We start from the raw sequence: 9,952 nt of genomic DNA on the forward strand, positions 1-9,952 counted from the left end.
AAATCGAGTTTGAAGTTGATTTTTTTTTTTTTAATCAAATTCTTATAAATTATTACTGAAGATCAAAGTACCCAACTAATTAAAACTATTTGAAAGTAAAACAAATGAAGAAACTCGGATTTGAAGCATTATTTTGAAATCACCCTTCATTTAACCCGGTGTAATCATAAAATATTTCTGCTCTGCAGGGTCAAAACATCTGTTATTCAACCCTAAACACCAGAAAAAACTTTAACCCTAAAATAGCCGAAAAATATTTTTTTTTGGTTTTTTTTTTTTTTTTTTTGAAAATGCTCAAATCAAAAAACTTTATGTTTTTTTGGGTTCCCCATGTGGTGTAGATTCTCCAGTTTCCCGCTTGTACTACGAGTTTCCGGACACCGTGTATATAAAGAAAGTAAAGGAGCTGCACTGCACTGCACTGAATCACTTTTATAATAAAATATTTAAAAAAACTAATGTGTACCAAATAAGCAAAGCACAAGTCTAGTCACAACGTAATATTATGAAGATGAAAAGCAACAACCCCTGTTGTCTCACCTCAATGTAAACCCGTCACTGAGAATTATTTTTTTGACAAAACATTTTTGAGGATGAGGTTTGTTTGAGTTGCCTTTATGAGCGTTGACTCACACGTGCACCATAATTACGTGGCACTAGTAATTACGCTTGCTCGCTTCAAAATACTCTAACCACTACATATGGCAGTCAGGTTATTTGTGTTTGGTCTTTTCATTCATGTTTTTTGAGAATAATTTACAAAAAAGATAATAAATCGATATAGGACCACTGAACTTCTGTCTCTTGAAACGAACATGCACATAAGTATTATATTTGCGGCATTTTTCAGAGCATTAGATACTGTCAGTATCGCCCTGATGAAAGACCAAAAATCATTATTTAAATTTAGACCGCAGAACGGGTATTATTTATTGAATAAGTGAATCTACCTGGCTATTCAGATTTGGTCACCAAACACGGCTAAAGCCATTTCAAGCAACGTTTCAATTCTGAATGGTGGTCTTACACCAGGCGATACTGAGAGTATCTTTCACTATGGAACGTACCGCGAATATACCATACGTATATTAATTCATTAATTGTGAATAACACAAATTAACCAAATAAAATTTACTTGCCCACTTCGGGATTCGATCCCGCAAACTTCGAGTCGAGAGTTTTACAGTAAAATGTATAGAATAGCATAACTCATGCTAACACAAACTCACACACCTAATAGGTTAGATTTTTTTTCTCTTTTTCTTTTTGTACTTATTTAGTACTTTGATATAAAAAACCAAATTCCTGTAATATTGAAAAATCTGTTTTTGAAAAAATAATAAAATACACAGATTTAGGAAATGAGTAAATAAAAATATTACCATTTGTAATTTCGGCTTCTGGCATTATACCTAGCTCTCTTATAAAAAATTTAGGCGTATTAGATCTATCAAAAATTTTTTATATAAAAATGCAAAAGTCAGTCATTTTAAATACATGTAGGATTACAAAATATTAATTTAATTTTTAAAAATATGGTATAATATCATATAATTTAATAATAATAATATTTTAATATATTTTAATTATAATATATATTTTAATAATTATCATATAATTTAATAATATAATCGGTTTGAAAAATAAACAATAACCAAGACTCCGACCATGATAGCGCCATCTGTTGGGATATTTAAAAGAAGCTTTTAGTTCGATGTTCTACCGTATTAAAATTTTCAAATAGGCGCCACCAGACGGCCTATTTTAAAAGTAATTTAAAAATCTAAGTGTTCTTTCTTAAATTATAGTATAAAAAATATTAAATTAACTTTAAAAAATGGAAAAATATAATACCAATAATTTATCGTTTAGTTTTGTTAAATAAACTTATCCAAAGTTTTATAATCTGCATTTTAAAAACAAGAACAATTAGTGTTTATGAAAAAATTAAACTACGAACCTATTTTATTTATTTTTTAGTTTTTTTTTTTCGTACGTTTAAAGAAAACCCCTTCAGGTATTTTTTGACGATATTCAGCCTTTAATAGTTTTTTTTTAAACGCACGTATTACGGTCTGAAAAAGGTCATATTTTCGATTTGATTTTGATAATTACTAAGCCTATGTTAATTTAAAAAATGTATAAAAAAAATTTTACTTGTTGAAAACACTATCATTATCGATTTGCTTAATAATATTATCATTATTTTAAATTAATGAAAAACTACACTCGGCCTTAAGTTATTCACATTCAATAATGATCCAATGCATATTACATAATATATGTATATGTGAGATAGTTGTTCAAAACATTTCTAATAGTATGTATTCTCTATTATTAAACAAAGTAATTTACTAAGTTTATAAACATTAAAGTATAAAATAAATAGAAGATTTATCGTTACATTAATTATTTTGTACATGTGAACTATCTATCTCTGAATATATGTAAATGGTCGTTTGTTGAAAATCTCTTCACTGATTGCTTTGAAATTTAGACACAATGTTGCATTAAAATATGCGTGTGTTTTTATATACCTACATTATTTAGATGACACCTGTTACAGGTAAAACAGACTGAGCCACAGCAACACGTGGCGGGGTACAGCTATTTTTGAATAAAGACATTATTGTTTTGAAATTCAAAAGACTTTTATTATCTTCGCTCATGTACCAAGAGATTGTACACATGTGTTCGAGTCTCCAGGCGGAAGATGTTACAGAAAGTGTTGCCCCATGGGTTGGTAAAGAATCAATATAAACCGAGTTCTGCTCAGAGAAGTAAAGTAAGAAAACAGTTAATAAGGCGGTCGACTGTGGAACCTCTCTTGCAATGCAGGGTTTTACAGCACTCGGCTTATGTGGATTCCTTACCGACACGTGGGACGACAGGCTTAATGGTACAGAAAGAGGTAAGATGGGGCTTTTTGTGCTGGGTAGTATTTTACTATTTATTAGTCCATCAATCTGGCAAAATATGAGTTAATGAGGGTTTGACGAACGTGGTCATCTCCCCTGTTAAAGATTGGTGCTTGCACCAGTACATCGTTAACCTCATCCAAGGGGTCTATGAATACAGGTGGTTGATCTTGTTACAATGATCCCTTGTACCTACCTGCATTTTAATTTATGAAGAAAGGACTGGAAGCCATCTTTTAACAACTCCAAAAGTTCTTTCAACAACATTTCTGGTCCTGATCTGTCTTTCTTTATATAAATGTTGTTCTCGAGAAACGGAATTCCTTAAGGGTGTTAGTAAATATGGCTTTATTCCATAACCACCATCTCCAACAATCACTTCATCTCCAAACTCACCGCATTCCAACCTTACTTTGATGCTGCTACTATTAAAAATATGGGTATCTCCAGGCCACCTGGCTACTATGTTGGTCATAATTTGTGATATATTGGTCGACAAAAGAAACAAACTTGTAGTTTTTCAATATTTTTACCAGTTTTTTCGTCATTTTAAATCACGGAAACCAACGATATAAAAAAGAATTTCGACAATATTTTATGTAGAAAAGGTATCTAAACTTCTTCCCACAAAACCTTTAACTTCATAAATTTTAATCGTTGGGTTTTCTTTGCGTTATTTGCCAAAATAGTGAGGGTCGTTATCACCAGTAATTGGCACATACGATATGTCAGATCGCAATTGTGACGTTTGCGCATGCGTCAATCGTTATCAAAATGGCGGATCGCGTTAACCGGCCGATTTCGGGTGATCACATTTTATGAATATTTCGTTGAATTTTCTCTTGACGGACGATGAAACAACCCAATTTATGGAAAATTGAGTGGATTGACGTTGTGATGACTTTCTCACACGTGATTTTTTCCGAAACAACTCGCCCTTAATTGTTTTGTCTTTGATTTTATAAATATTTTTAATAAATTAAAAACGGCTATGAAATTCCACGTTTTGCCACCGCGTTTCCGGATACTATTGATTACTTAACACGGCTAAATATTTCAAAACGACTTATTGGTGAAATGGTGCCAATGGTAAGTTATGTAGACCCTTGATGGAGGGTGCAACTGGTAAGGTTAATTGTTTGATATATACAAATATTAAGGTTTCATACAAACCTAAACATATGAGTAGATTGTTATGCGCCGCTCACGACGCTAATCAAAATTAGACGTGATAATAATATCCCCAAACAAGGGAAATGAGAAGGAGAAAACAAATATCATTTTACATACCGTCAACTATGGCATCTTTACCTACTTCGGTTAACTTTACCTACGTCTACCTAGTGCTTGAAAAACTAAAATTCCTTGAAAGCAGAAAACGGTAGGTACTTTAATGACTGGTAGATAGTTTTTTGATGGACCTGGGAACTCTAAAAAAACTTTTCACTGGCAGCACTGCCTTAGTTGTCAAGACATTGAAAATTCGAAGTGCATGGCGTCATTTGCTGCTGGAGGTTCCTGTGTAAAATTTCATCATTTTTGTCGTAACTGCTGAGCAGAGGTGAGTAGAATTTATATATATATTTTTTTTTTTTTTTTAAAGAAAGACAAACATTCCCGGGTTACGAATAACCCAACAATGTTTGAAAATCTCCTACTACCACCACAGAAAGCCGAAAATGTTGCTTGTGTTGTGATGGAGGACTTAGCCAGCCGAGGAATCGAACACGCGACGCTCGGGTGAGACCCAAGCGCTATGCCCACTCAACCACTGACCGGTCGTATATTTTAAGTAACATCCTCTTCTGAAGACGTAAAGTGATTTTCAAGCGTTTATTTTAAATGGTTATGAAGAAATTCGTCTAGGTAATGTTAGTTGACGATAGGTAAAGTTACCATTTTATGTTGAGTGGCAACTTGACCTATGAATAGGGTTGTCCAAATCATGAGAAATATTTATAATAATTTTTTGCACCTTTTTTCTTTATTTAACAATCTGATTTTATTTTCAGTGCTTAAATACTTGAGTATCAATTGTATAAAGCCGTTATTATGAAGAATTCAAAATATTTTTTTATTTATGTAGTTTTAAAAAAAATTATCCCATTGACAGATTTACTGTATTTTTAGGGCGATTAACTTTGTAGCAATTTTTGTTATATACATTTATTTTTATTGTTTTAGGTTAATTCGGGATGCCACCTATACGGAGTAGAAGGCAACTTGGGGCTAGACCTTATAAAAATTACTCCGAAGAGATGATGTCTATTGCCATTGATTTGGTTAAAAAAAAAACAATTAATTCTTATGACGCAGAGAGGCAATTTGGTATCCCCCGTAGGACAATTGAAAAAAGGATAAAAAATTTACACACCGATAAACCTGGACCTAGGTTCAGATTCACGGAGGTAGAAGAATCTAAATTTGTTAAAGTGTTAATAGCCGCATCAGAATTCGGTATGCCTTTGGCGCATTTGGAATTTCGTATGGTTGCTTATGAATACCTAACAAAAAATAACAGAGAGTATATATTTGATAATAAGCCTCCAGGCAACTGGTGGGTAAAAAGTTTTATAAAAAGACACGACAATGAATTAACTGTGAGGTCTACACAAAATATAAAAAAGCGCGAGCGGAAAAAACAATCGAAGAGTTCCAAATTTACTTTGAAAATTAAAAAGCATCCGTTGAAGGGTTGGCAACACGTCAGAAAAAACAAATGTCAGTGATGACCCAGGCGCTGTATATTTCGCCGTGGGGTGAAGTATCCAGAGAGAATGAAGAAAATGAATGTTTTACCTGGAAAATCAGTTACGAGCTATTAATTGATAATCTAAATATAAACGCAACTAGAAAGAGAAATATTCAAAATATCAATGAAGAGGCAGTGACACAAAGAATCCCTAAAAAAAGCAATGATCGAGCATGATCATCTGACTTAGCTCTAAGAAAGAAACCTGAAATAAGAATCCTGTCGAACATTTTAATAAAAATAGGAGAAGAAGAAGAACCAAATGATACTAAAATGGAAGGGGGTGTTGAGCCGCAGATCGTGGATGAGCAGAAAATGTGGATTTTACTGGCCTACGACCGACGATGTCAGCATTATATTTGCTGTGGACATTGTAAAGTTTTTAAGATGCAGAAAAGGTGGATTTTACTGGCCTACGACCGACGATGTCAGCATTATATTTGCTGTGGACATTGTAAAGTTTTTAAGATGCAGAAAATGTGGATTTTACTGGCCTACGACCGACGATGTCAGCATTATATTTGCTGTGGACATTGTAAAGTTTTTAAGATGCAGAAAATGTGGATTTTACTGGCCTACGATCGACGATGTCAGCATTATATTTGCTGTGGACATTGTAAAGTTTTTAAGATGCAGAAAATGTGGATTTTACTGGCCTACGACCGACGATGTCAGCATTATATTTGCTGTGGACATTGTAAAGTTTTTAAGATGCAGAAAAGGTGGATTTTACTGGCCTACGACCGACGATGTCAGCATTATATTTGCTGTGGACATTGTAAAGTTTTTAAGATGCAGAAAATGTGGATTTTACTGGCCTACGACCGACGATGTCAGCATTATATTTGCTGTGGACATTGTAAAGTTTTTAAGATGCAGAAAATGTGGATTTTACTGGCCTACGATCGACGATGTCAGCATTATATTTGCTGTGGACATTGTAAAGTTTTTAAGATGCAGAAAATGTGGATTTTACTGGCCTACGACCGACGATGTCAGCATTATATTTGCTGTGGACATTGTAAAGTTTTTAAGATGCAGAAAAGGTGGATTTTACTGGCCTACGACCGACGATGTCAGCATTATATTTGCTGTGGACATTGTAAAGTTTTTAAGATGCAGAAAATGTGGATTTTACTGGCCTACGACCGACGATGTCAGCATTATATTTGCTGTGGACATTGTAAAGTTTTTAAGATGCAGAAAATGTGGATTTTACTGGCCTACGATCGACGATGTCAGCATTATATTTGCTGTGGACATTGTAAAGTTTTTAAGATGCAGAAAATGTGGATTTTACTGGCCTACGACCGACGATGTCAGCATTATATTTGCTGTGGACATTGTAAAGTTTTTAAGATGCAGAAAATGTGGATTTTACTGGCCTACGACCGACGATGTCAGCATTATATTTGCTGTGGACATTGTAAAGTTTTTAAGATGCAGAAAATGTGGATTTTACTGGCCTACGACCGACGATGTCAGCATTATATTTGCTGTGGACATTGTAAAGTTTTTAAGATGCAGAAAATGTGGATTTTACTGGCCTACGACCGACGATGTCAGCATTATATTTGCTGTGGACATTGTAAAGTTTTTAAGATGCAGAAAATGTGGATTTTACTGGCCTACGACCGACGATGTCAGCATTATATTTGCTGTGGACATTGTAAAGTTTTTAAGATGCAGAAAAGGTGGATTTTACTGGCCTACGACCGACGATGTCAGCATTATATTTGCTGTGGACATTGTAAAGTTTTTAAGATGCAGAAAAGGTGGATTTTACTGGCCTACGACCGACGATGTCAGCATTATATTTGCTGTGGACATTGTAAAGTTTTTAAGATGCAGAAAATGTGGATTTTACTGGCCTACGACCGACGATGTCAGCATTATATTTGCTGTGGACATTGTAAAGTTTTTAAGATGCAGAAAATGTGGATTTTACTGGCCTACGACCGACGATGTCAGCATTATATTTGCTGTGGACATCCTACCTTACCGGAACCTGACAAAACTCGACGTGGTATCCTTTACTTTGACGTCAAATTTTTGCACAAAGTTGAATAATGATACATTTGTTTTTATACTAATACTTTTTTTTTCATTAAAAAGTTACCAATACTTAATTATTCTTATTGCCAATACTATAAAAATTGTGTAAGATTTTATAATAAAACGTTTGGATAAACAAAATAAGATGGATCTTTTATATTAATGTTTCTGATATAGCTACCTACATAGTTTCAATTTTGGTGGCAGCCCTAACGAAAGTATTGCATTTGTATGGAAATGTAGTCAGAATGTCGGGCATCTTTACCTACTAAACAGTGTTGCCAGTAAAATGCTCTTTATTTTTGCAAAAAGCATAAAATCGAGATCCAAGCGTTGGAAGGAACACCAATTTTACCGATTTTATACATAAACTTTCAGTTTCATTGAGAAATTTTGAGTAGGTAAAGTTGCCAAGTTTGTGACTTCTTTACCTACCTCCTACTTTTATTATTAGTCGGTTAGTTTCACAGTTTTAAAGTCCAATGAGTAGATAAAATTAAAGTCATATCTTACTCAAGGACGGGTTGTTTCGGAGAATTTGAACAATTCTTCAAATTTCAAAGTTGATTTTCAGGTTCTGTGAAAGATTTTTTAAAGTTCTGTTTTTATTTCAGTTCTGTCAAGCAACTACCCTATGCTGAAATATTAACAGAACTTGAATAGGACTTTCACAGAACCCGGAAATCAACGTTAAAATTTGGTGAATTGTTCAAATTCTCCGAAACAACCCGTCCTTACCTATCTAAAGCCATAGCATATCCAAAAGATGATTTTTTTTCGATTTATTAACTTTTTTATTGAAAAATTAGGTAAAGATGCCATAGTTGACGGTACTCTTTAAGAGGCATAAAATTTGAAGTATTTAATAGAATTTGACATATTGACAAAATACTGACCACAACAATTCGATTGATCAGGTCGAATTGAATGGTCTGAGCACTTTGTAATCAGTTAACGATGTCAGCCCTTGCAAGGATGGCCAGACCCTACAAGGTACTGAAGATAAGAGGACTATAAAGGAATATTATCCGATTTCACGATGTCTTTCACGTGAACAGTGGCGGATCCAGGGGGGGGGGTCACGGTGGTCATGACCCCCCCTGGGCCCCAGCCCAGGGGGGGTCATGACTACCTAGGTCCTGGGCCCATCCAGGTCCTGGGCCCATCCAGGACCTAGGTGGACCACTAATTAAAATTGTTAAACATAATGTTTTTATATATTTTTTGTCACAATATAAATTTTAGATGCAAGTTATTTATTTTCACCGTTTTTTGTATCCATAAATTGATGTATCTAATGTAGAATATTTTCATTTGAGAAATTTTAGGTTGACGAATATAATGCTTAAATTCAGTATTGGTAGATCAGAGTTAATATTTTATAAGAATAATTTTTAAATATATGTAGCTGTGAGCTGTTCCTTGAAAATGTCTAATACTGAGATTTGTTTGCCGGGGTTCGAACCCGCGATATCTATTGTATTTGTTTTAATTATGCTCTTTTAGGATAAATTCAGAATAGCTAGATGCAAGTTATTTATTTTAACCTTTTTTTTAAGTGTATGTATCCATAAATTGATGCATCTATTGTAGAATATATTTAAACCTAGCTGTGAGTTGTTCCATCATCATTTCTAATATTGAGATTGGTTTGTTGATTTGTTTCCAAAAAATTTATTTGTAAATAAATTTTACAAAAATTTTAGATGTGGAAATTTGATAAAGTGTATGTAAATTGGATAAAAGTACATATACCTAGTTTTGTAAAAGAACGTATTAGTTACATTTGTTAATATATATATACATATTATATTTAACTTAATCAAGTTTCTTTTTATTAATATTTATATGTACCTATTAATAATTCACTTTCAGAATATTTTTGTTTGGATTGTAAATAAATAAAATCAATTCAAATTTTATAAATATTTACTTTTATTAGCGTTCCCCATAGTTTGAGGATTGTCGATAATATTGACTACGCTGCCGGCTCGGCCGCTGCTGGCAAAATAGAATGGACGGTATTCATCCACCAGGTAACAAGGTATTAACAAGCGTATGGAAGCATCGGCGAACGGAGATCTCGCTGGGCGCTTCTTACGTATTGCAAGCACCGCGTCATGGCAACAATATTTATTTCAAATTACTTGCCTCGTGCAAATCAGGCCAAAATATGACGGTGCAAGGCGCTCGGTTTTAAAATTTATAAAGCACAAGAATCGAAATA

Source organism: Hesperophylax consimilis, chromosome 19 (assembly GCF_061612785.1).
Source record: "Hesperophylax consimilis isolate HC1 chromosome 19, BYU_Hcon_1.0, whole genome shotgun sequence".
NCBI lineage: Eukaryota > Metazoa > Arthropoda > Insecta > Trichoptera > Limnephilidae > Hesperophylax > Hesperophylax consimilis.